We start from the raw sequence: 25,566 nt of genomic DNA, 5'->3' as shown, positions 1-25,566 counted from the left end.
AAAAAAAAATGAAGCCCCAAAGAAGCAGTGAAACCTGTATGTTTTTATATGAGGTTTGATGGAGGTTGGACAGCTGTGGAGAACTGTAACAAGACAAAGGGGGTTGCGCAGAATATTAAAAAGTGGGGGAAATTTAGCAAGGCCTGTTCATTCAGCTTCCTTTCTGTGTGCCTTTATCTTCAGAGATTAAGATGTTCCTTTCCTCTGGGTATAGGAAGGGCACCTCTCACAGCGGGGTTTTAAGACCTGCTTCATGGGAAGGTCAGAAAATGCTTCTTAGGTTTTATGACCTGCTCCAAGAGAGAAGACCAAGAGAGGTCAGGAGGACATCCTTGCTTCTGTTGTTTTCACAGATTCCTTCAGCTTAAAATATTCACTATGTCAGGATGCCACATTTTGCGGTAGTATGTCCTGAACCGCATCACAGAAAACCTGAAAAATACTAGGCTGGGCGGATTACAGGCTCACACCTGTAATCCCAGCATTTTGGCAGGCTGAGGCCGGCAGGTCACTTGAGGTCAAGAGTTTACCAGCCTGGCCAACATGGCGAAACCCTGTGTCTACTAAAAGTACAAAAATTAGCCGGCGTGGTAATGGGCTCCTGCAATCCCAGCTGCTCGGTAGGCTGAGGCACTAGAATTGCTTGAACCTGGGAGGCAGAGTTTAGAGTGAGCCAAGATTGTGCCACTGCACCCTGGCCAGGGCGACAAAGTGAGATGCTGTCTCAAGAAAAAATAAAAAAGAAAACTTGAAAAATATCAAAAAATCCAAATCACCCAATCTACAATCTGAAGAGAATTATTATTGCAATGTAGTGATTTTACATACACACACACACACACACACACACATCCTCCACACACATATGCTGATAAGTGATTAAAGCCATATTGTATGTACTACACAGGATGGCATCAGAGGGCATATGTGGTGTTATTTCCCACCTTTCAGGCCAATAGCAGATATTTAGTGGCCACCGCCTTCTTTCCTGCTGAGCGCAGATGTTATTTCAGAATAACCTTCAATGCAGCACTCCACATAGCCACCACCAAAAAATTTCAAAAACTTTCCCTCATGTATATTGTTTTGTATCTTGACTTTTTTCTCCACTATTTTTTTCTGGTATGCATTTTCCCAAATCATTAAGAATGGTTTGAAATTATAAAACTGCATAATTTTCCTATAAATATACAAAACTCTAACTCTTAGTGTTGGGTGTGTGTTTTTCTGTAAATTTTGCTGTTATAAATAAAGCTGTTGTCCACATCTTTATACTTAAATTTTGGCTGAAACTCTTATTATTTCCTAGGGAAATTTTGCTAGTCTCACTGGGCCAAGAATTGAAAATATTTTCATAATTTTTACTTTATTTAACCAAGTTATTTTTCATAAAAATTAGACCAATTTCATGAGAAAATGTAAGAATCCTGGTCCTAATGAACTTTTACCAACACAAAATATTAACACATTTCAAGTATTTGTTATTGTTAGTTTTCTAATGGGGAAAAAGATACACAGTTTAAATTTGCAATTCTTTTTCTATTAGTAAGGTAAATTATTGGTTTATATTTTAGCTCACATTTCTACTGGGATGCTAGAGTTTTATTCATTGATTTGTATAGATTATTTGTATATTATAAATATAAATGCTTCGTGGATGCTGTTATTTCTCAGTTTTAATTTAGCTTATAGTGTCTACTAACATATGGATGGTTTCAATTTTTTTGTAGTCAAATCTGTATGCCTTTTATTTTGTGATTCCTTTTATTTATTTATTTGTTTATTTTATTTGTTTATTTATGTTATGTTATGTTATGAGTGGGGAATGTTCTTCCCCATCCAGAAAGAAGAAAAATATTTACCTAAATTTCCTTCCAGCATTCTTCCAGTTTTAAGAAGAATGAAACAGATAATAACAAAATATGGTTAAAGAAAGCCATCTATACCTTGTGAAATTTGTAATAGGCCAGGCAAGGGAGAAAGTAGTTTCCTATGAAAGATGCTTTAACTAAACTGAAAAATTCTGGCTTCAAAATGGCAATCTTCTCACTCATCTTTACAGTGGTATAGATATAGGCCCTGAGGGCTCTTTGTTTTTTATTCCCTCTTCATTAGTGAAAACTATCATATCACAGTTCTTAGCTATCATATTCATTACTGATTAATATTGCAAAGGATCTAATAACCCATTAGCACAGAGCCCAATAGGAATGGTGCCTGAAACCTGTACTTGGGGACAAAGGGCAGAAAGAGGAGCAAATGCTGCAGGCTGGGAAGCAACAAAGGTAAATGCTGCTTGGTTCACAGCTGCTTGGACCTGACACTACCAGGACAGTTGCCAGGATCCATAATGATTTAGTGCAGTTCTTACTCCACCTTCAGAGCCTATGTGAACAGACTATTAGAAGTCCTTTTGATTCTTTTTTTTTTTTTTGAAACAGAGTTTCCCTCTTGTCACCCAGGCTGGAGTGCAAAGGCATGATCTCGGCTCACTGCAACCTCTGCCTCCTGGGTTCAAGTTATTCTCCCATCTCAGCCTCCCAAGTAGCTGGGATTACAGGCATCTGCCATAATGTCCAACTAATTTTTGTATTTTTAGTAGAGACGGGGTTTCGCTGTATTAGTCAGGCTGGTCTCAAACTCTTGACCTCAGGTGATCCACCCGCCTCGGCCTCTTAAAGTGCTGGGATTACAGCCGTGAGCCACTTCTCCTGGCCGGAAGTCCCTTTGATTCTATCATCGAACTTTAAATATCACTTACTCTTTTACTGTTTGATCAGTGACAGGCTAAGACACTTTTGCTATCCTGTCCCCCACATGAAAGCTTTATTTTATGGGAGTAAAACTTGCTGACTTGTGCTTTCCATACTAGAAAGTGCACCTGTTTCACAGTAATAAAAATATTAATAATAGCTGCCATTTATTAAGCACTTGTTTGTTTATTATTTAATCTTAATCACCCCATGTGATAGATATTATTATCCTGGTTTTTTAGATAAATTCTAATTCCCAGAGAGGTAAAAACACAACATGTCCAAGGGCACATACCATTTCATAAGATATTTCTGGAGTGACTTCTCAGCGCCAGCGTTGTTTTAAGGGCATTATCTCATTTAATAACCACACTAATCGTCTCAGGCCATTTTAGGAATGGAGAAACAGAGGCTTAGGAAGGTTAAGTATGTTACTCTAGGTCACACACAGCTAGAAGGTGGTAGAACTGGATTTAAACACAGGCACACAAACTCCAAAAGCCTCTTCCGTGCCTTACTAATTGCTGTGTTAACCTTTAAGTAGCAAAGGTGAAATTCAAAACCAGCTCTGAGTGATTCACACAGGAGAGGCCCCCGGATGTGGTGACTAAGCAGTAATGTTTTGTAATCACTTGTGAGATATGTCACATCACTTGAATAATTAAAGCTAATCATTACAGCATGAAAGTTTATGATCTCATACTTTAAAGATCCTTAGAATGTATTGAAATTTTCCTATGTCATTTTACTTCATTCTAATGTATCTTCTTAATGTGGAAAAGGTGGAATAATTCCTGAATTTTGTACACTAGGAATCCAGAGAGAGAGAGCAGAGCAGAGAGGGTTTATCTATGCTCCACAATGTTAGAGTCTCACCAATGGTTGGTGGTTAGAATCAGGTAGAGTGGTGGTTCTCAAACTGTGGTCTCCAAATCACCTGGAAACTTAGAAAGGCAAATTGTCCAGTCCCACCACAGATCTACTGAATCAGAAACTCTAACAGTGGGGCTCAGTCATCTATGTTTTAATGAGCCCTCCAGCTGACTTTGATGCATGCTAAAATTTGAGAGCCAATGATCTAGAAGCATCTTCACTCACACATATGCATTATAGGGTGACTTAAAAGGAGGGGTCAGCTAGGACTGTCAAGCAGAACACCTGTGCATGATCTCTATGCGGCTTAGGCTTCTCATAACATGGCACCTGGGATCCCAAAGGGAGTTTCTCGAAAGGAAGCATCCAGAGAGCAAGAATTTGAGAAGCAGGTGGAAATTGCATGGCCTTTTCCAACCTAGCCTCAGAAGTCACCAAGCATCACTTTCACTCTATTCTCTTGTTGAAGCAGTTACAAGCCTGCCCAAATTCATGAGGTAGAGACAAAGACCCCACCTCTGGACAGAAGTGCCAAAGAATTTGGAGCCATGTTTTAAAACCTCGAGAATCTGGCCTCTGGCCAGTCTCCCAGATGCAGACTCTGCTTATAGGCTCCCACAAAGTCTCATTGTATTTGGCATCGGGCTCAGACCCTAGACCCACAGGAATGTGATGTGAATAGTTAATATCGAATGTGTTGTAGTGGAACATAGGTTGAGAACCATTTCTCTTAACCATTCCATTGTACTTCTCTTAAGAGGATTTTTTTGAGAGCCTACTGACACATGTGATTAAAAATATATATAACATATAATATAGAACAGTACATAGAATGTGATTTCAGTGAGTTATATTATTATGTAGAGTTTTAAAATTTAATATTTGAACCTTTCCCTATATTCCATAATATTTATATATTTAGTTTCATGTAATGTTCATTCTCCACTTCTCTGTGTGTAACACACCGTTAACACAGCATAAGACTCTGATGAATCATAGAAGACATGACATAGAGAAGCCATTATCCTGGATATCTTTGAATACCATATTTCTTATAAACAATTTCCACTCAGAGCCTTAGGAGGCAATGGTTACTGGGAATAGTCTGGGATAATAGAGGCTAGTGACCTCTTGACGTGATCATTTAAGCTTAGATGAAAAAAGCATCTCAAGTGCTTTAAAGTCAGACTTCCTAAATTCTAAGTAACAATTTAAATTCATCTTCTCTAGGAATGATACATGAATTTTCAGGTGTTCAGATTTCATGCCTATTCTCAGTTTAATTTAACAATACAATCTAAATGAGAAGGTTTAAGAAGGTGTACTAAGGTTACTTCTGTACTTCCATGTACAGAAGTTAACCTAATGCTTTGTTTTGATAAGGAAATGAAACTCTAATATTATGCTTTTTATTATTTAGCCAACTGTTATATTAACCTTTTAAAAACATTTCTAGTAAGTGGAACTTGGGGTTCAAACCAAGTACTGGTAGATCATCCCTTTGGCTTCTATGTTAGGATGTTCTTGTGTTGCTGTCAAGAAATACCTGAGATTGGATAATTTATAAAGAAGAGAGGTTTAGGTGGGGGGCAGTGACTCACGCCTGTAATCCCAGCACTTTGGGAGGCCAAGGCAGGTGGATCACAAGGTCAGGAGTTCGAGACCAGTCTGGCCAACATAGTGAAACCCCGTCTCTACTAAAAATACAAAAAATTAGCTGGGTGTGGTGGTATGCGCCTGTAATCCCAGCTACTCAGGAGGCTGAGGCAGGAGAATTGTGTGAACCTGGGAGGCAGAGGTTGCAGTGAGCTGAGATCGCGCCATTGCACTCCAGACTGGGCGACAGTGCGAGACTCCGTCTCAAAAAAAAAAAAAAAAAAAAGAAGAAGAAGAAGAGAGGTTTAATTGATTCACGGTTCTGTAAGCTGTCAGGAAGCTTTCACTCATGGTAGAAGGTGAAGAGGAGAGCCTTACTCCTCTCTATCACATAGTGAGAGCAGGAGTGAGAGAGAGAGAAGACAGAGGTCCTAGACTTTTAAACAACCACAGCTCGTGTGAACTAATTGAACGAGAACTCACTCATCACAAAGGGGATGGCACTAAACCATTCATAAGGGATCCACTTCCATGATCCAATACCTCCCACCAGGCCCCACCTCCAACATTGGGAGTCACATTCCAACATGAGATTTGGGTTAAGAATTCCACTTTAATGAAAGAGTAACTGCAAGAGTAACTGTGCATTTGCAGTTACTGTAGGGATTCAGTATTCTGTCCACTGGTAACAGATTCCTGAAATACTTCTTAATCATTTGTTGTATTGTATCTGAACTCAGATTTTTCCTAGTCTTCAATAGTTTCCATTACCTTCCCAATTTTCTTTTATTCTTGTCTTCCACTTCAAAGAGTGAAATTGTTTCCTTAAATCAATCCATTCAGTTTTTCATTCATTCAGTTACTTATTCATGCATGTCTTTATTCCGTCAATAGCAACAAACGAGGAGCAGAAAGTCTAAAAATGAAGAAGGCATGGTTTTTGTTCTCCAGGAGGCAAGGACACAGATAAGTAAGCAAATAAATATTCAGGTGTGGTGGGTACTCGTAGCGGTAGATACAGAGGTCAGAGTGGCATTTGCTATGTATGTTAAACTGTGGTTAGGAGTGGGGGATAAATCAAAGCTTCACAGGTTTAATCTATCTGTGAACACTTTTTATTTGACATCTGAGTTTGGTAAGAGTTGAAGAAGAAAATGTTGGGATAGGATAGAAGTATTGGGCATTCGTAATATTCCTTGGGAAAAAACATTTTGAATTTTGATTCTGCCATCTAGCATATTAGTAACCCCCTCTGCTAAGTCACATACGTGTTTTATGTCATCTGTATGTTTCTCGGTTGTTGATAAAAATATTCAACAGGAGAAACTAAAGGCACAATGAATTCTGAGACACACTACTAAAGTCTCCCTCCATTATTTCATCATCTATTAAACTTCCAAATTGAATTATCCTTCAATCCACATTTTCCATCAAATTCACAAAGTTTATTATGAGAGACCTCTTAAATGCTTTGCTGTGATTAACATATGTTCTATAGTAGTTAGTTTTTGGTTGCAAATAATGGATAACTCAGGCTCAATCAGCTTAAATAATAAAAATATGTATTCTCTTACATAATTATAAGCCAGAGGTACGGTAGCTCCAAGATTGGTTAATTTAGCAGCTCAGTGACATCAAGGAACTGGGATCTTTCTGTTGTTATGCTCTGCCATCCTTAGTAGACTGGCTCACCTTTAGGCTTGTTTTCCTTTGGGTCATAAGATAGCTATGGTAGTTCCAGGCATCACACCCAGAAAACACTAATAGGAGAGGTATAGGGCATCTTTTCCTGTGTCATTGTGTTTTTCAAATCAGTGAGGAAGGCTCTCCAGCAGACTTCAGTCTTATATCTCATTGCTCAGAATTGTACACATGCCCATTTCTTTATTTTTTTCTTAAAAAAAAGTGGGGGGATACATGTGCAGAACTTGCAGGTTTATTACATAAGTATACATGTGCCATGGTGGTTTGCTACACTTACTGACCCATCCTCTAAGTTCCCTCCCATCACTCCCCAACCCACAGTAGGCCCTGGTGTGTGTTGTTCCCCTCTCTGTGTCCATGTGTTCTCAATGTTCGACTCCCACTTATGAGTGAGAACATGTGGTGTTTGGTTTGGTTTTCTGTTCCTGTGTTAGTTTGCTGAGGATGATGGCTTCTAGCTTCATCCATGTCCCTGCAAAGGATATAATCTCATTCCTTTTTATTGCTGAATAATATTCCATGGTGTATATGTACTACATTTTCTTTATCAGGTCTATCATTGATGGGCAATTGGGTTGGTTCCATGTCTTTGCTATTGTAAATAGTGCTGCAATAAACATACGTGTGCAGCACATGCCCATTTCTAAGATAGTCACGGCAAGGGATTGCCATGATTTGTATAGACTAATCAGCGTTACTACTCAGCTAGGAATTGGAATATTTTTCCTATGCACTTGACCACAGAGGTAGGGTAGACAAGTGAAACGAACAAAGCAGTGATCTTCCGGGATGAAAAAAAAGTTGAGAAGGAATGAATTTGGGGTGGATAACCGATAGTGCTTGCTATACCAATGGCAGTGATTCCAAAACATGAACAAATGATGTACCTCCTATACAATAGCATGCATTTTGCAGAACACCATTGACATTGTTATATCATCGTACAATAATTTTTCAAGTAAAAAAATTTGATGTTTATGTCTGTCTCTACATGTCAAAAGCAATAAACATAAAATTTGGGTGAGATGATATTTCTGAGTTTTTTTCCCTTTATTTCTTTACTTAATATTTTATTATATGCCAGTGATTGGTGGTAGATAACTGGCTGTGGCTATCAAATACTGTTTAAGTATAGGAAATAAATTCTATCTATAAATTTACTTTTTTTCATGATTTTAGCATGATTTTTAAACGTCCTTGGTATTATGGAGCAATACAGGCCCATTGCATTTCAGTAGTAGTAACTACCAAGTTGAATTATTTACAAATATTACCTCGTATCTACAATTTCTGCTTCTTTTTCTCAGTATGATTTTTAGACATACTCAACATTTAATTTGGTTGAAGGGTTAGAATACGAGGGTGTATATTGGAACATTTGTATTTAAAACATTTGGGATCAGAAAGCCTTACATTAAAAGCAAGAACAAAATAAAGAAAAAATCCCTCAGAGAAATAAAAACAAAGGTTCTGACCAGACATGGTGGCTTGTGCCTGTACTTTGGGAGGCCAAGGCAGGTGGATCACTTGAGGTCAGGAGTTCAAGACCAGCCTGGCCAACATGGAGAAACTCTGTGTTTACTAAAAATACAAAAATTAGCTGGGCGTGGTAGTGTAATCCCAGCTACCTGGGAGGCTGAGGCACGATAATTGCTTGAACCCGGGGGTTGCAGTGAGCTGAGATAGTACCACTGCACTACAGCCTGGGTGACAGAGCGAGACTCTATTTCAAACAAACAAACAAAAACAAACAAACAAACAAAAAACAAAGGTTCCTTCTAAGTGTGGAGTTTCAGACATCAGTGAATAGAGGTAAGGCTGGCCTCAGCCTTTCCAAATGTATGGCCTGTAGGATGCCTCCTTCTTCACTCACTGGGTAGGAGTGACCTTGCTGAGAATAATTACACATTGGCTAGGAAGAGGCCAGACTGTCAGGGAACACTGGGGCAACACTTCAGTGTTTCTTCCAGATTTTCAAAAAATAATTCTACATTTGGAAAATCAATTTTTTTTTTCATTTTCATAATAATGGAAATGAAAAAGCAAGCATCCAAGTGATTTCAACCTTTCGTTGGAAGCTGAATGGTTGCTGATTGCTGCAAGCTGAATTCTGTTTTATTTACCTAGTATTACTGTTGCTACTAGGAAACCATGCTTCATCGTTTAGCATTTTATTGTGGAAAGGAAAATGACCAATTATTGCAAAGCTATCTTGATGTGTTATTTAGCCTTTTATGTTTAAAGCCTCTGCATGTTTTTCTGAGTGTTATTTTGTGATGAATTAGGTGACACATATTTAATTTCTATTCAAAATTATTTGTGTTAGCCCTCCCAAAGCTGATTTATATTTTACATCTTAGCCAATTTATCTTTTATTTTGAAAATGTTTGTGAATCTGTTCCAGAATTGAGGAACTTCTCTAATGAGTCACTGGGTGGTTTAAAGGTCATTGTTATATTGCTCTCTACCTGCTACTGTGGAGCTGTTTGGTGATAAGCCCTAAGTGAACTTCTCTGATGAAAATTGCATGGACCCTAAATCATTCACTGTGTTAAGTGCAAAATGTATCTGTTGTATCTGATTTATGGTGATTTATTATTCTTATAATGCTGCATACCTTTGGGAAACCACTTTACAAGCATGTATTAATTTTCATATCCATGTTAAAATTTTCTATATTACTGCAGATGAATTTATATGTTATTTTCCAAAGCTACTCTTCAGAGGGTTTGGAGGGTAAAATTATACTGGTGCAACAACAATAATTATTGTGATATTTTAGATTTATGTAATTCTTTCCAAAGAATTATCTCACTTGATTTTATGCTTATAATAACCTTATAAAATATGGTGTAAGATGCTATTCTTTCTGTTCTTACAAGCAACAAAATGGATGTTCAGACAAGCTATGCAAAGTTTCTAACATCAGACGGCTGGTAAGTAGGAAAACTGGGACATGAACTTAGATTTTTTTGACTATAAATCAGCGCAGTTCTCTGCATACCTATACAATACTGTTACCATGATACACACACATAAACACACACATGCACTTGCTTCTCTGTATTCTTTGAATTATCGTGAAAAATGTTTCCTTTTATAGGGATTTTGCAACAATCCCTTTGTTGCAGGGATTTTATCTGAGTATTTATTTTAAATCAACGACAAGTGAAATAGATTCAGTTCAAATGTTTGAGTGCCTACAACATTTCAGGTTCTGTGTTAGGCTCTTATATATACATTTCATCTATATTATCTCATTTGGTACTCCTACAGGATCTTCCAACTTCCTTCCAATTGTGGCATTAGATAATTATTGAGTGTCTGCCATATGCAAGACACATATTGTTTGTAGAGGCTCTAATTCTTCCAGATGGTGAAATTGCGTTTTAATGCCTATTTTGCTTCAAAGTTAGGTGAGCAACACTAAATTTTATAATAATGTAAATGACTTATTTGAAGAATCCTGTTAAAATGTGCAGATAGATTTTTTATATAAGCTTACATTAGCAACTCTTTGATTTATGATTCTTAGTTTCTCTAGTAGGAATTTTATTAATCATTTAAAAATATTCTGTTTGCAATGGAAGTTGCGGTAGTGTTGAACAGTTTTGTGTCAGCCTTTGAATAAAAGTCTGGAATTAGGGCTTGAATTTGGCTATCCAGCTTTCATTTGCCTTATTTATATTGAAAAATGTATTACTCTTGAAAGTGCAAACAGTAGTAATGTCTTTCCCAATGGTTAATGTGATCGTTTGTGATTAAGGTTACTTTTAGGACTCATCAGCATACCTTTGGCTGTGGAAACACACTGAAATCTGACAGATATATTTACAATTTGAATTTAGTTCCTTGTGCTGGGCTACTGAGGCACGAAGAACAGAGTCAGAGATTTGGAACTCTGTAGTATGAGGAAAGATAGTAAGTAGTAATGAAAACATTAAAGGGCATTTTTTTCAGCAGGAATAATTAGGAGCGGCTCACCATTGGCATAGTGGCCCCATTGGCTATCTGATAAGGGGTGATATTACATTTCTCTGCCAGGTCAGGTGTGTGTGTGTGTGTGTGTGTGTGTGTGTGTGTGTTTAAGGACTGCAACTATTGTGAGTTGACTTCTTTAAATAAATCCCCTGGACAATGGCTATCTGCCTATTTACAGCATTGTGGTTGCAGATAGACTAACCTTAACCAAGCAACACACACAGCAAAGGGAGTGATAGACCAAGGCTCTGCTAATCAGTGATGCAATATTTTACAAGAAATGGGACTGAGAAGACTTCAATAAATAGTTACTAAACTTCTGTAATTTATTTAATTTATTCTACACATTTATCTAAGAATCTACTGTGTACCAGTTTCTGTATTTGACTTGGGGAAATAATAAACAATAAATATCTTCTGACCTCAAGCACCTTTTAGTTTGGTGTGGGAAAGACAGACACACAAAATAAAATATGATATAAATAAATACAATGGAATATTAAAAAATCACTCACCATTACCAAGTCAGGTTATTGCAGGAATGCAAGAAGGATTTAGTCATTGAAAATAGTTTAATATAATTCACCATTTTATTAGATTAAAAAAGAAAAAAACATATGATCATCTTCATTGATGCCGAGAAGATGTTTGACAAAAATTTAACATTTATTATTGATAAAATATCTTTGTAAAATAGAAATAGATGGACACTTCTTTAACATTATAAGATAAATATATCAATGTTAACTCCATTATTATGCCTCATTGGAACATTAGAAGCATTCCCTTTAAAGGCAAGAATAAACTAAGAATCTTGACTATCAGCATTATAATACATTATTGTTCTGGGTGGTTCTGCCAACACGGTAAGGCAAGAGAAAGCGAATGGGGTGGAGAGGACCCTATGGCAGTTTCCAGTTCCATGCCTTAGGAAATGAGCAACTTCCTCTTCCTGTCTCTTGGGATTCACATTCCTGGCACCTGGCCACTCTGCCATGAAGACCCTTGAGCAGGCTGTGGGGAGGCCCACATGGACAAGGCCACAGACCCAGGAGCTCTCAGCTGATGGCCAGCACCAACTTGCTGGGTATGCGAGTGAGCCATCTTGAACCTGGGCCTTCCAGATACCAATTAAGCAACCCCAAATGACCCTGTGGAGCAAAAATACCCCGACTCTCCCATCCCCTGCCCTAGTTGCACACCTGTGAGCGAAATTAATGTTTGTTCTTATTTTAAGCCACTAAGTTTTGGAGTGGTTTATTAATGCAGCAGTGGATAATCAGAAGAAAGTTTCAGTACCCAGAAGTGGGGTCCTGCATAACAAACCCCTAAAAGAGGGGCATTGGCTTTGCAATGGGGCTGCAGTCAGAAGCCAAAAGGGTCTTGAGAAAAATGTCAGTAAAATCTTCAAGTGCAGCAAGGAAAGTGTAAGGAGAAGCCAAAGGGCCTGGTAGGATGATGGTGAGAGATCACATTACAGGATGAACATTCTTTCCCAACTGCTTTTAGCCAAGAAAAGAAAATTACTTAGATTAGAGGCTTCACTTCAGTGGCTAAGAGCAGAAATAATGTTGTTTTTTGGGTTTTGAACAAAAATATCCTACCTTCATTTCATTCCTGATTTTGCATAGCAGTTTCTTAGTTTTTCAAAGTAATTTCACATATATGATCCTATTACCTTAAATAGCCCACTGAAGTAAGCAGATCACATAGTATTGCATGATCCCATTTAAGATCAAGAGGTTTAATGGCAAGCACAAGTCACGCAATTATCTGGGGAAAGAGGCAGTACCAGCCCTGGTTCTCATTTCTCCTGAATCCACAGAGAGTTGTTTCACCAAAGTGAGTGGTAATTTTACACTTGCTGCAATTTGCACAGGAGAAGTGGGAGTCCCAGAGGCTGGAGAACAAAAGACATAGCTAGGCAGGACCCTGTGTGACTGTCTCTCATTATGTCCCTTTCAGGACACACACTCTGGGAGAAGCAGAACATTGTGGTTGCATTGACTTGTTTCTCTTTCCTGTCCTACATCTTTATATGCTAAGTGTAGCTCCAAATAAATGTTTCAGGTTCTGGAGGGTTGGTTTTTCCTTCAAGAACTTCAATATTTGATGAGTTTGGAAACTGAGAAGCAGATAAGAAACATATCCAACACAAGTTGCTATTAGATTGCTTTTATACTATTTCCCTAAAATTCACACTTAAAAGTGAATATAGGATAGAATTCACAGGTCCAATTACATATGATGTTCCTTTCGTGAAGAAGTGGAACCTGCTGACTAGAAGGATAGCAACATTTGTGGGTGGGTCTTTAAAGAGCTCACCTTTTGCAGGGCACCTGGTTCTTTAAGATAGCTGTCAGAAGACTATAGGCTACTTTTTTCACCACTGGGATGATGCAAATACTGTAATACATTACCCAATATTTTTTACCAATAGTGGAAGATATCGAGAGGTCTGAAATAAGCAAGAGTATGAGGTGACTTCTTACTCTTTGGATAGTTGAGAAACTACAAGACAGTTTCTGAACTACATTAATCTCTTCGGTTTCTTCCTTTACTTTGGGATTGGTGCTGCTTCTCCAGCCCCCTGACTTCCCAGAGCATCCCTGTTTGATTTTTTTTTTTTTCAGTAATGGAAAAGAGTATCTGCCTGACCAAACTTTAGTTTGGCTCCTGAACCTTCTCCTAGGCCTTTCTGTGCACTTCCTTGTAAAATACGGTTTTATCTGAGGACCCTGTTAAGTCAGTTCATCCCTCACCCTCAATATCTAATCAGGTTCCTCAACCTCCACGCTGCCCCAGGTAATGTCTGAGCACTGGGACCTGCTTTTGGCAAGAATCTTGTGAGGTCAGCTTAGCCAGAATTCCCCTTCCTCGTAATGTTTCCTCTTAGTAATTTTCCATCCTCTGACGTCCACCCTGAGCTTTGGCTATAAATAACCACCCACCCATGTTGTGTTCAAAGTTGAACCCAATCTCTGTCCCCCACTGCGAAATCCAATTGCAGTGGTCCTTATACCTATCGTGATGGTCCTAAATAAAGTCTGCCTTACTGTGTTTTAACAAATATTGTGAACAATTTTTTCTTTAACAGTTAACACTCAAGATCATCTAAGGAATTTGATTTTAAATCATTTTAAGATCAAATCATGAATCAAGCATGTGGTGGCCTTCAGCCTTAAAGAAGCAGCATTGGATTATCTGAGGCCTAGGTGAGATTCAGGAGAAACAGCCAGGCCTTGTCAGGAAAGTCTATGCACTGTCCATGACCACCATAGATTGCCACCTGAAATTAGGGTGCCAATCCTAGAGCACTTTGTAATCTATCAAATGTTCTACAAATATGAGCCATTAACAGAAGTAGGTTTCAATAAGGTGTTCCAAGAAGTCAGACAATATCTAGGTACACTGGAGCCAATTCTTATGTATGCTAATAGTGAAATGAAGATCAAATATGAAGACAATCACCATCAGTAATGTCAATTATATTAAATGAAGTAAGTCAGTGCATTTGCTGAAAAAGCAATGAAGGGCAATATGCCACTCTAAGTTTAATTAAGTAGAAAGTCAATAAAATACCTCAATCCCAAGGAAAGTTTGTGAAATAGATTGCAGATTTCGCAGATGAGAAAATGAGATTGAGAAAGCATGCTAGAGACTTTCATTTCTTGCTGTCTCACTGCTGCCTGAGTGTTTTGGATGGACTTACTGCCTGTGTGGCCAGGTTCCCCCTGGCTATAGTTCCTGGGCTAAGATGAACACTTGGCTCAGATTTGCTTGCCACAGACCTGGGACTTGAATGGATGATATGGCTTGAAAAGATGAGCTACCACAATATAATTTTTTTTCTCTCTGGACATGGAACCAAGAAATCTAGCAGTGTGCAGACCTGTGTTTATTGCAGCATTATTCACAATAGCCAAGGTATGGTAACAACCTAAGTGTCCATCAATGGATGAATGGATAAAGACAATATTATGCAAGACACATATATGTGTGTATATATATATATATATATATATATACACACACATATATATATCCATAATAGAATATTATTTGGCTATTAAAAAGAAGGAAATCTTGTCACTTGTGACAACATGGATGAACCTGAAGGACATTTTGGTAAGTGAAGTAAGTCAGACACAGAAATACAAATACTGTATGCTTTCACTTATATGTGGAATCTGAAAAGTTTAACTCATATGAGCAGAGAGTAGAACAGTGGTTATCAGGTGCTGGAAATAGGGGAAATGGAGAGATATTGGTCAAAGGGTGCAAACTTCCAATTATAATAAATTAATTTCCATTACTACCCATGCTGTACCTTAGATTCCCAGTCAGTTCTGGGTCACATTTTTTGAATGCCAGTAAGTTCTGGGAATCTAAGGTACAGCATGGGTGGTGATGGAAATTAATTTAGTTGTAAAAATCATAACACTATGTATACCCTATCAAATTATCATATTGTACACCTTGAATGTATATGATCTTTATTTGTCAATTACATTTTTTTTAATAAAAGAAAAAGATACTCAGCAGGAAGTCACTAAATTAAAGATCTGTAGGCCTAGTAAGTAGGCTGCCATGTATGGTCAGGTTTAAGATGGGTAAATAGAGAAGTCGAACAATAGAGAATCACCAAAGTGGCGAGAGGGGTGTGAATGAGAGAAGTGACTGCTCCCCACAGTTTCCTTGGATTCTGCCTGTCCTTTGGCAGGGATGTTTTTCCTTGGTTTTCTATAATACTTTGCTGAATTTACAATAAATTATCTTTCTTAGGAGATTTTGAGTGATTATTTATAAGAGCCTAAAGTAGAGCAGAGAGGTTATATAACCTGCTGGAGATATAGCTAATAATTGGCGCAAAAATCAGGCGTGCATGATCTTTAAAATCGCTCCTAGCTCTAAGCTCCATTCTTTTCTCCTAAGGAACTTTTCAATATTTATTAGGAAACTCCTGAAAGATTCAAAGAATGGGTCATATTTTGTGATGCCAAGCACCATGGTCCTACCTTAAAAGGGACAGTTTGGAGCAACCTTCAAATTAAGCCACACGGGCAGCACCTACTTTATTAATGAACATTGCTGTGGCATTGGTTTTAAGGTAAGACTAATTTCCATCAATGCCTTAAAGAGACATTATAAATTATCACTTGAAGAGTTTACATTCTCTTTCAAGAGCAGTCTCTATCTTCATTGCAATAACCTGTGCTTTTCCTGGAGAGACCATGCCTGTGGTTACTATTCCTGTAGAACATCGTAGGCTCCTGTGTCACTTTTGTTGTAATGTAATCCAGTTCATGTTTATTCTGTTTTACAATTAATTTGAGGAAACAAGGAGCAGTTGAACAACTAGAACGGATTAAATCCATAAGAAATATTTCACCTTCAAGAAATTTGTTCTGAATGCATTTCTTTAGATTTCTGATATGTATTTGAATCAGACATTTGAGAATACCAAAGGCTCTGTCAGTTATCACCAGGGAATGCATTTAGAAATATTTTTCAATTTGGTGATCACAAAAGAAATTTGACACACATTTAAAAACTGTCAGTTTGTCATCTTGTGGTTATCATGAAGGATAAAATACATTGTTACAGAGTTTGCTATAAAAATCAATTTTGTCATTGTCTTTTGGGTATTGCAAATACAAAGACCATATTAAACTAAAGAATTGATGTAATCTTTATAAAGAATTCTGCAGCAAACCAGATATGTGAATTTGTATGATGTACATAAAATGTGTGACTATGGATATAGTTTTGTGGTCGAATGATAGAATCATTCTAATGTCTTCATTACATCTCACACTTTTCCATCCATTGTTTTGAAGATAGAATAGATGATGCCATGATCTGTTGTGCAAGAATCGCTTAGGGATTACAGTGACTACGTTTTCCAGTCTGCAAGTTTCTTTTGGGTTGTTTTACAATGTTAAATTAAAATTCAACATATTAAATGTGTATTAGTCTGTTCTCACACTCCTAATAAACACATACCCAAGACTGGGTAATTTATGAAGGAAAGAGGTTTAATTGACTCACAGTTTAGTATGGCTGGGGAGGCCTCAGGAAACTTAAATTCATGGAGGAAGGGGAAGCAAACATTTCCTTCTTCACATGGCAGCAGGAAGAGAAGTGAGTGAGTAAAAGGGGGAAAAGCCCCTTATAAAATCATCAGATCTTGTGAGAATGCACTCAATATCATGAAAACAGATACGAGTAACCACCCTCACAATTCAATTACCACCCACCAGGCCCCTCCCACAACACATGGAGATTATGAGAACTAGAATTCAAGATGACATTTGGGTGGGGACACAGCCAAACCATATTAAAACGTAATTTTACTTGGAAAAAAATCTGAAGTGAAACTTAAGAATTTTTTCTACATCAGATAAATGTTTTTTTCTTTTCCTAGTAAGTGGTACTGGCCCCTCAGAGATACCTGTGGCTTCTGGCTCTAGAGGACTAAGCATTATCTTCTTCCACCCTCTTACTAAATTTCATGGTGGTGCTTGTTAAAACATATACAAGGGAATAGAGTCATTAGAAGCAGGAAAGAAGGTGGTGTCCTCTGGAGCATCAGCAAGCCAGGCAATGTGGGAGAGGATTTCTGGAAGATTGAAAATATAATAGATGGGATTGTATTGGAGAATAAAGCGTAATGGAGGGCACTTCATCCCAAACATGAATGGACCTTTAAAGTGGAAAATTATCCCTTCTGGGGAAAAGTGTTTCCTCACTTACAGACTCAAAGCCAGTATGTAGACAGGAGTTGTAAGGAGGAACCCATGAGAATGAGTATTTGAAGGGAAATCTTCAGGAGAGAGGTGTTAGTCTTGCCTCCTCCGTCTTTCTTTCCTGCATCACTCTGTCACCAACACACAGAGATCCTGCTCTTGTGTTCACCCTCAGGCTAAACTCAGATAACTGCACTTTAAAGAAATTAATTGCTCTGTTGAGGTGCTGTATTGGTGTAGACACAGCAGGATCCAGCTGTTATTATTTTGGCTTAATGAGTGAGACTGTGTAGGCTGGGGAGGCATTGGGTGTGGTCCAAGTGTACTTGTCTGCTCCATCTCTGAGCACCTTGAACTTGCTTGCAGCCAGTCCTCCCATTAAGAGAAATAGACCTTTGTACTTGCAGAGAAAACCCATCCCAACAGCCTTCATTCACAAATATGAATGGATATCTTAGGATTGCCAGATATTTGAGGAAATAACATAAATAATAATTCTAAAAATCATTTATTTAATATTCACTCAACAAGTGTTTATTAAACAGTCAGTGTGTTCCAGGCACTGTTGTAGGAACTTAGGACACCTCAGTGGGGAAAACAGACAACGATCTCTGCTTCATGGAGCTTTGTATTAGTTTGTTTTTACATTGTTATAAAGGAACACTGGAGCCTGGGTAATTTATAAAGAAAAGACGTTTAATTGTCTCACAGTTCTGCAGGCTATACAGGAAGTGTGGTGCTGACATCTGCTTCTGGTGAGGCCTCAGGAAGCTTACCATTATGGCGGAAGGTGAGAGGGAGCCAGCATATCACATGGTGAGAGCAGTGGCGAGAGAGAGGTGAGTGGTGCCATGCACTTTTAGACAACTAGTTCTCTCGAGAACTCACTTACCATCAGGAGGACCGCACCAAACCATTCGTGAGAGACCCACCCCCATGACCCCCATGACCCCATGACACTCCCACCAGGCCCCACCTCCAATAATGGGGATTACATTTCAGCATGAGATTTGGAGAGGACAAACACCGCAACTATATCAAGCTTACATCCCAGCAGGACAGACAGATAATACATAAATAATACACATAGTCATATGTACTTTATGTAATGATAAACATGAAAATAGAACACAAAGCAGCTAAAAGAGATAAAATATAAAAGCATGCTTTTATATTTTAAAAAAAGGAATGAAAGTATGGGGTGGGCAGCATTAATTACAGCTTAAAATAGAGCAGTCAGGGTAGGCCTAATTGAGAAGATGCCAGTTAAAGGTAGTGCGGGAGTTAGCCAAGGTGGAAGAGCTCTTCAGGAAGGTGGGTAGCCAGTGCAAAGACCCTAGCACAGAAACCTGCCTGGTATCTTTAAGACAAGCAAGGGCAGATCACTTCTAGTTAAGCAGGAAGCTGAGGCAGAGGAATAGGAGAGGAAGGAGATAGCCAAGGCCAGGCCATGTAAGGATTTGTAGGCCAGTGTAAAGGCTTTGGCTTTTACTGTGAGTGACGTGGGAAGCCCTTGCAGGAAAAGAGGAGTAATATGATCTGATCTCAAATTTCAAAGGATCATTCTGGCTGTTGTCAGGAGGGGCGGGGCAAACGTAGAAGCTGGAGATCAGATGAGAGGCTATTGCTGAAATCCAGGTGAGAGATGATGGTGAACTGGACTACAATGTTAGCAGTGGGGCTGCTGAGAAGCACTTGCATTTAGGGTCTATTCTGGAGATGGAGAAGGTAAAACAAACAAAAAAACCCCCATGTCCTGCTTAAGATGCCTTGGTGACCTATGGGAGGAAGTCCAAGCACAGTAACCAGAGCAGGTAGCTCAGGTGACAAGGAACTAATGGAAGACTGATTAAAAAAAAAAAAAAAGAACAACAACAAATAGTGAGAACTATCCAAGAAATGCAATAAGATCATGGAGGAGAGAAAACCTTTCTGGATATTAAAGAAAGGTCATCATTTCAGAATTAAAAACTCACTAGGTGAACTGAAAAACAGACTGTCTGTTGCTGAGAATTCTAAAAGGTCAATGAAAGAAATATCTTACTATGCAGAGAAAAAGCACAGAGATAGAAATCGGAAGGAAGCATATCCACTTGGAGGATACGTTCAGGGAGCTGAACTTGTGAGTAATAGGGCTTCCAAACAGGAGAAAAAATACAGGTGGGGCTGGGGGAGTGTTGCAGGGAAAGCAAAAATTAAGCAAGTTCTAGAAGAAATTTTCCCTACACTCAAAAAAAGAACAGTGAAAAAAAGACTTGATATTAATTTAAAAAGTCACCTACTTGGACATATCCATTTTCATCAGAAAACCTTTTAGAGTTTCTAGAACCAAAGATAAGTTACTAACCAAGGAAAGAAGACCAGTATCAAATTCCCACTTGCAAGACTAGAGCTGAAATGAAGTATTTTGAGAGAAATAGAGTGTGATCTAAGGTTTATGTATATGGATAAGATATTGTCCATCAGGGTAAATGCAGAGTATTCTGTTGTCCAGGCTGGAGTGCAGTGGTGCCATCTCTGCTCAGCACAACCTTCCCCTCCCAGTTCAAGTGATTCTCCTGTCCCAGCCTCCTGAGGCCTACCCAGCTGGGATTACAGGTGCCTGGCGAATTTTTTTTATCTTTAGTAGAGATGGAGTTTCACCATGTTGGCCAGGCTGGTCTTGAACTCCTGACCTCAAGTGATTCGCCCGCCTCAGCCTCCCAAAGTGCTGGGATTACAGGCATGAGCCACTGTGCCTGGCCTGAAGAAAATTTTTGAAAAAAACAACCAGACATGAAAATAGAATGGGTAACTAGAAAATATTAGTGACACGTGAAGAAGGTAAATATTTCTCTTCTCAAAAAGGAGAAAGGTCAATTGATTATATATATCAATCTTTCTCAACGGATAATTGTAATATTAATGGAAAATGATAATTCAAATGCTAACTTAACCTTAAACCAGAAGAAACTTAAGGAAAAGCTAAGTGACAGCCAATGCTGAAATTCTAAACTATCTTGGCAAAACCCAGGAAGAAGTTGAGGGCAGAAGTAAGGAAAGGGGGCTAGAGTTGGGAACAAAGCACGCTGGAGTTTCATTTCTAGAGTATGGGGAATGTCAGCAATAAAAATATATCAATGGGAATAATAGTTATTAAATTTTATATGTTCATTGCAAATGTATATGACAATTTGAAAAGCACAGGAGAACTTTCAAATTAGTGTTGGCAGGGAGAGGAGACAGAATAAAAACAAATTGACCTAGACAACAGAAGTAACAAAGTGGATAAAAGGAAGCAACAAAAGTTATAAATAATAAATATAAATAAGATTGAAAGTAAAATGAACTTAACGGGGCATGGTGGTGGGCACCTGTAATCTTAGCTACTCTGGAGGCTGAGGCAGGAGAATTGCTGGAACCTGGGAGGCGGAGGTTGCAGTGAGCTGAGATGGCGCCATTGCACTCCAGCCCGGGCGACAACAGCAAGACTCCATCTCAAAAAAAAAAAAAAAAAAGAACTACAGTTGACTCTTGGACAACACGAGTGTGAATGGTGCAAGACTACTTACATGTGGATTTTTTTTTTAACCACACAAGGATTGAAAATAGAGTTATTTGTGGGATGCAAAACACCTATATATGGAGGGCTGACTTTTCATCTATGCGGGCTCTACAGGGCCGACTGCAGGACTTGAGAGTGCGTGGATTTCAATATATGGGGGTCCTGGAACCAATCCCCTGTATATACCGAGGAACAATTTTATATTACTTTTCAAAACAATTGTGAGCAAACTTAATTTACCCACTAAAAGGAGGAGATCAATAAATTGGGATAAAACAGTAAATGCAACAACATGTTGCTTTTAAAGGACCCACTGAATCAAACTGACAAAAGAAGGTCAATTATAAGTCTAAGTTTTTAAAAGATGGTGCATTTCTTTTCCTGACAGTGCATGGTAGACTGCCCATTTGTGTGTAACAGAATTCCCGTGTGCAGTTCAAGATACACCAGCAAGAACTTCCATTTGGAGAGAAGGGGTACTAAGTACAGAGTCTTCCTTGGGAATTTCTAACACTTAGTCTGATTGGAGGGGGACAAGAACTGAACTGATAATTAGCCAGAGTTCTTAGAGTTGAGAAAACAAAGGAGAGTTAAAGCGTCCTATTTTTTGTGGGGATCTGCTCTATTAGTGGATTTCACTAATAGAGAAGACTTTACCCTGGGTTCTATCTTCGTAGATTTGTCAATACAATCAGATTCAGATGAAGCCTGGGAATTTGTAATTTTCATAGGCTCTCTAGCAATTCAGAAATGCAATTGAGTCTTGGCCCAGATACAGCTTGTGTAAGTATTATGTGATAGAGGAAATATGGAACAGAACCAGCACCAGCCTGAACCATGTAAGGATCTTGACTATCTCTAAATATGCTCTTTGGTGGAGGAATACACAGTGGATATCTCCCATACATTGGCCTGGCAAGAGCTTCTGAGTGTCTCTCTGGCCTGGCAGTTGACAATTGTACTAATGTTGGCAGCCTCTAAGATTAGAAAGTCCCCTTCTGCTTCCTAAAACAAGTAGTCAAAGTAAAGCCTGTAATTACTGTTAGCAGGTAGAAAGCCTCTATATACAATGTTGATCGAATTCATATTTGCTTTCCCAATGGCAAAAAATCTAGGGACAGAAAATGTGTGTTACAAGTTAATTTTGCTGTCTATGTTAGCCAAGCGAATGCTGAAATAATTTTCTGTATTTTAGGAACCATTGCTACTTTCCAATAGCTCCTTGACATACTACATAAAATGTGTTTTAATTATGTTTCTTTCCTTGGCCTTTGCCCTTCCAGGCTTCTTACAAAAAGCAGCAAAATCCTCTACAAACACTCAATGCTATTCTATTTTAAGAAGCAACCCAAGATCTAGTTGTTTTGCCAGCATACAGTCATATTACAAAATTACGCTTGGCCTTATCTATGGATTTTAATTTTGAGTGGAAGGATCTATATTCTAGTTATCATTTAATTTCAGGCTTAGAATAAAAATGGAAGGGTATAATAATGCACATCCTTCTATTCTCCACAGTTTCCCCCCTTGGAGCTCCTGCACTTCTAATAACAATGACTATCAATCTCCTTCTGTCTTCTGAGTCCTTCAGTGTTAAAAACTTCTGTAAATTCTGAAACAGCGCGTCTGTAACCTTTTGTGTTTGCCTCATGTTTTTGGTTACTGAACTTTTTAGGGGGACAAAACTAAGAGGTTTACATTTTCAAAATAGCACATTTGCAAGGCATATCCTGGTTATTGTTTTCATGAAAATTAATGTTAGCATCAAAAATAGTGAGACAACTAGATATTATGTGGCTCCTGATAGGATGCAATATGAAATTCACAGCATGGCCTACAAACTATTTTCACCAGAAATGCTTAACTAAAACTACTAAAGCTTTTAGATCTGACTTCCAGCTTACAGAAAATATAGGGGACAGGAAAAGAGTTAAGTGATATCATGAGAAAACAATCAAATAAATCCAGAAGGTAGGACATTGTATGGGAGATCTGGCCTGGATTTGTATTTAACAAATCAATGTCATGAGAAAAAATAAATGTGTGTGTGTGTGTGTGTGTGTGTGTGTGTTTTGGGAGGAGGATTACCGTTCTTTACAAAGAGATCAAAGAGACATGGCAATAGAAAGCAATGGGTGGTTCTTGATTGCATCCTGCTTTCAGCAAACAAGCTCTGCAAGATATTTTTGGAATAATTGCAGAAAATTAAATATGGGATTGGCATTAGATGATATTAAGGAATAATTGTTAAATTTTTTAGGCGTGATGATGCTGTGTTTATATGGGAAAATGTTCTTATTTTTAGAGGCATATGGATACATTTAAGGGCAAAGTCCTTGGCGTCTGAAATTTACTTAAAATATCTCAGTAAATAAATTAAAAATTAAAAGAGAAAAAATTAAAACAACATATATGCTAATATTTAGCAAGTTTTCAATCTAAGAAATTCATATTTGGGTGTTCATTATACTAGTCTCTCTATTGTTCTCTATGTTTGAAATTTCTCATAATAAAATGTAAAACAAGCAGTAATTCTCAAATATCTCCAAATAAGACAGTAATAAATGCAAAAAATTGCTCTCTCAGAAAAACATTTTCTATTGTCCAATTAATTCTGCCCACTCACCCCTTTTTTGTTGAAGTATCTATAGTTCTTTTAGTCACGTTCACTCATTCAATGAATATTTTAGCACTTAATTCACTATTTTCCCCACCACTACCATTGGCGTTAGGTGAAGTGACTTCAGACAACCACCCAATACTCTGGCCTCTGGGTTCCTTCATTTCTTCAACTATGATATTCCTTTCCTCCAGCCCACCTCAAACCCCTATTCCCATTGTCACATCCTAAACCTTGAATTCTACTACCCCCAGAATCACAATTTTGAACATCCTACGCATTAACTACCATTTCTTATCTTTCTAGTGTCCTCATTCCAACAATTCTTTGACTCTGTGCTAGGGACCTCCCATCCATTACCTTCTCAATTGTTTTGCTTACTGTCCTCCAATTTTACAATAGCAACCACACTTCCTATAGCTCAATACTATGATACTGCCTTTCCCTGTACCCTCAAATCCCTCCTCTTCATCTCCCTTCGTTGTACTTGCCTCACAAAATCCCACTTTAATTAAACCTAAGGCTCCAACCTCTGGGCCAATTGCACACGTGCCTCTGAGCAGCTGTGTGTGGCTAGTGGAGAGCACACAGCCATGCTGACTGGTGTCATCTTAAATCTTGGACCACAAACCTCAAGTGAGCCCTTGAGACTCCCTGGTAATTCCACTGTCCTCAAACCTCCAAAACCACTTTCTTCTTTCTCATTCTCAGCGTGTCAGTTTGCTTCCTATTTTACTGAGAAAATAAGAGTCATTAGAGAACTTCCTCATCTTCCCACTGCAAAATCCATTCTTATGCTTTCACCTTTACTCATCAATTTAGCCTGTCTTTTTCAAGAGTGGATAACCTTTTCCTTCTCCTATTTGGGCCAATTCTTTCCTTTTGTGTACTGGAACTCATCCGATCTCAGCATTTAAGGGCTTCGGTCCTGCAACTTTCTTCTTTCTCCTGTATATTAGCCCGTTCTGTGGGCTGTATAGGAAGGGTGGTGCTAGCATTTGCTTAGGGCCAGGGAGCTTTTACTTATGGCAGAAGGCAAAGCAGGAGCAGACATGTCACATGGTGAAAACAGAAGCAAGAGAGAAGAGGGGAAGATGCCACACACGTTTAAGCAGCCAGATCTTGGTGAGCACTCCCTGTCACAAGGACAGCACCAAGGGGATGTTTCTAAACTATTCATGAAAAATCGGCCCCCATGATCCAATTAGCTCTCATGAGGCCCCACCTCCAACATTGGGAATTACAGGTCAACATGAGATTTAGAGGGGACAGATATCCAAACTATATCATCATGTGTCAAATTTCCCCCGTAAACTGGATTAGCATCAAGAAGGCAACAGCAGCTCTTATTCCTTAATCCTATTGTCGGTTTCCACATTACAGCAAAATTCCATGAGAGCCTTGCTTCAACTTCTTAACTTCCATTCTTCGCTTCTCACTCCCTAAAATAAAGAGCATAATATAATGAATATCTTCGTCTCCACTATAAAATGTTAGAATCCAGAGCTAAAATATTAGAAACACATTTAGAGATCTTTTATCTCTCTCCTGGATCCCATCTCCCTGTTAGTCCCTATCCCAGAGAGCACTAATGTGACACAATGAAAATAAGCTGCTCAGATCTGCTGCTGCAGGGAGCAAAGTTGATGATGGTTCCAGCTGACTCCCTTCTGGATTTACTGCTGTTAACCTGCCTTCCTCAGGCAGGTAAGGACTAAGCAGGATAGGGATACAAGTTCAGGTCAG

The sequence above is a fragment of the Pan troglodytes genome, chromosome 14 (genome assembly GCF_028858775.2).
Source record: "Pan troglodytes isolate AG18354 chromosome 14, NHGRI_mPanTro3-v2.0_pri, whole genome shotgun sequence".
Classification (NCBI taxonomy): Eukaryota; Metazoa; Chordata; class Mammalia; order Primates; family Hominidae; genus Pan; species Pan troglodytes.
The sequence above is the reverse complement of the archived record's forward strand: the minus strand, read 5'-3'. Positions refer to the sequence as shown.